At 49.1% G+C, this 3,063-nt stretch overlaps 1 pseudogene; it reads right to left on the minus strand.

Moving 5' to 3' along the window:
- Positions 1-550: 550 nt before the first annotated feature.
- On the minus strand, positions 551-3,063 carry LOC143680425 (phosphatidylinositol 3,4,5-trisphosphate 5-phosphatase 2 pseudogene; annotated as a pseudogene).

The raw sequence follows: 3,063 nt of genomic DNA on the forward strand, positions 1-3,063 counted from the left end.
TGTTGTATTAAAGTCTCCTAGTATTAGTGTAGAGCTGTCACTTTCTCCCTTCAAATCTGCTAGCATTTGTTTCATATATTTTGTGACTCTCCTATAGCTACACATATATTTATAATTGTTATGTCTTCTTTTCAAATTGACCCCACCTTGATCACTCGGCCTTTGTCTTCACTTGCTGAACTGCAGAGTTTCCAGAAGGAAGTGCATGTGAGCTGGGTTCTGCACCCCAGCTTCCTCCAGATCTTCCTTGGTGATATTGCTAAGAAATCCCACATCACCACAGCCATTGTGCACTAGGCCCTTCTTACAGCACTCCAAGCCAATGGCCTGCAGTCAGGCACCCATGCCTGTCTCATCCAGCTTGCTGGCCCACCCTATAGGCACAGAGTTTCCTCTGTCACATCCTCCTAGGTGCTCTCTTCAATGTGGGGTAGAGGGAAGCTGAGGGACTAGGCATAGTCCAAGGACAGGCCCTAGGACTGCTGCAACTCCAAGGGGCTTGGGAGGAGTGCTGAGCAGCCAGACGCAGCAGGGTCTTAATCCACTTCATTCAGTTTCTTGGCCATTTGCAGCATGGAACAGGAGCTTCTGACTTGGGCTCCTAGTTACCCAGGAACATGGAGGGAGTTTTACTCTTAGCCCCTGTCTTGTCCTTATCAAAGCTGATCCATCAGTGAGGCATTCACAGGTACTCCGTGGGCACCCACACACACCTTCATGGAGCCATGGATAGTGCCTGTCTCCTTGCCTTGGTAGGAAAGGAAGGTTAAGAACTGCTGAGCTGTGCTGTCAGGCATGTACTTGAGTGCAGCCATGTACTCCTGGAGGTTTTATAGCCACCCATCGACTTGACTGTGAGCAAGAGGTACTGATCCTGCAGGTACTCAGTGTCAGCCAGAATGGGTTTTAGTTTGGGTAGTTAGCATGAGGACCATGTCACCTTGAGGAGGTTGATGTTATCACTGCTCTGAACATTATTCTCAAAGCTCTTCTTGTATTCTTCCAGGCAGGTGGAGTAGAATTCAGTGAAGAACTTAGTGTGCCTGGAAAGTCATCACAATGACCTCAATGCTCTCAAATTCAATATAGGCCTGATCTGAAGTCTTCAAGAACCCTTTCTTAGAAATGAACTAAGAGTGAACTACAACCTTAAATGTCCCAAACATGGGGAGTGGTCACCGTGACAGTGTCATTGGTGCAACCATAGGAATGACAGATGGTATGGTTCTCAGGGCAGGCTTTCCAGAGAATCCAGTTACACTTAAGGGCATGTTGGTCCAGACCCCAGTTGACTTCTGCTTGTGCCAGAGATGTGTGTCCCAAGAATTCTGCTCATGGTGGTAGATGGGTGGGAAGGAGATCTCCTCTTCACTTCATTGAAGGAAGACCCTGTGCTTCTCCTGCTCCTAGTTGAGCTGCTCTACCCTGAGCAAGGGCTCAAACTGCTACCTGCTGATGTAGTTCAGGATCTCCTGGGCATCCTTTTCTAGGCTGTAGTTAGGTACCTGAACCAAAATAGGTGAGTGAAATGCAGAGAGCTGTTAAAGGCACTGAGCTGCCAGTCACCCAATGATAGATAGCAGCTGAAGGATATCCAGATATTTCTGATTCTGCTGAGCAGTATTCTCATGTCCTGAAGGGATCCAGCAGTTCACAAACCCAAATGAGGAACCACTGAACTGAAGGAGACACCCACAGCCTCTTTGTTCCCCAGGGTGTTGGCAGTATCAGTCTTTACCCTGGAGGTATTGACATGGGTGATGTAGTTTTTTTGCTTACGCTTGATCAGCATGGCCACCTTGATATTCCATAAGGACTGAACAGCATTTGGGCAGTAATCCAAATCTATGAGTGTTTTGAGCCCCCATGCTGTATGTTCAGCCCCTCATGGTTGCCTACCAAGTTCTCCTGAGTCCCAAAGATGTAGACGTCATGGGTTATGGTCATTGTGATTCAGAGCCTTCAATGTGAGCCAAGATGTCACATTTTTTGGAGGGGGCACACTTCTCATGTTCCAAGTGCCTACAAAAATGGAGATCATGCTAGGGTTGTCTTGCTTGGAGAGCTTATTCCTCATGAGCTGCAGCTGACAGATAGCCTCTCACTTCTTGGCACTGACAAGGATGAAATCCTTTTGCTGGATCCAGTCATTCTTCTTCTGAAACACAATACCCAGTTTGTTCTGGACATGGTAAGACTTAATGAGTTGATGAATGCGGTCATGTATGAAGGTTCTCCAGTCCTTCCATGTGTCTCACTGACTCCATAGCAGCACCAGCTGCCTGCCCTCCGCATCCATGCTCAGCATCAACTTCTTCGACTCCCAAGTTTTGGTCAGGTTCACCCGGGGACACAGCTGGCTTCACCTCAAAGGCATGTGCAGGGATACTCTTGGCCTTATGTTTGGATGGCTGCTGTGGAGTTGGGGGTACTGTGGAGTTCAGGACAGGGACTTCAAGGCATTCTTCTGGATATTAACCAGGAAGTCCTTTAGCACTTATAGCTTCAGCACCAGGCTCTCTACTGCCTGCTCCATAGCCTGCGGTGGGCTGTACTGATGTAAAAGACAGGTCACCATAGGTGAGCTCTGCTGGTCAAACACCTTGGATGGTATCTCCAGGCATGAAAGGACCTTGTCTACCTCATTGTGCAGCTTTTGGGATGAAGTTGTAAGGGTCTGGGTGAAATGAGGCAGCTTGCTGCTCCTTTCTGCACAGCCTCCAGATCCAACTTCTACCTACCCTTCAGGTACTCCTGTAAGACAGTGCTTAGCCCATTGGGAGCACTCTCAGTAGCTGACATTGTGGGGGTCTCAGGGACTGGTGGGGGCCTGCTGGGCCCCATGGGGGCCAAAATGCTTGTAGAATCAGAGTACAGAGGTGGTGGGGGCTTCTCTTTCTCCCCATCTGAAGCATCACGGTTGTCCAGCAGCTTTAGCTCTTGCTTCCACTTCACAGTCAGCAGCAGGGTGCACAGGAGGCCTTGGTTGGGCTGGGCGTGTAGAGCAGTGGGCTCACTCAGGGTCTAGAAGTGGTGTACAGCCACACCCTGTGAGGTCTGCAT

The sequence above is a fragment of the Tamandua tetradactyla genome, chromosome 4, assembly GCF_023851605.1.
Source record: "Tamandua tetradactyla isolate mTamTet1 chromosome 4, mTamTet1.pri, whole genome shotgun sequence".
Lineage (NCBI taxonomy): Eukaryota > Metazoa > Chordata > Mammalia > Pilosa > Myrmecophagidae > Tamandua > Tamandua tetradactyla.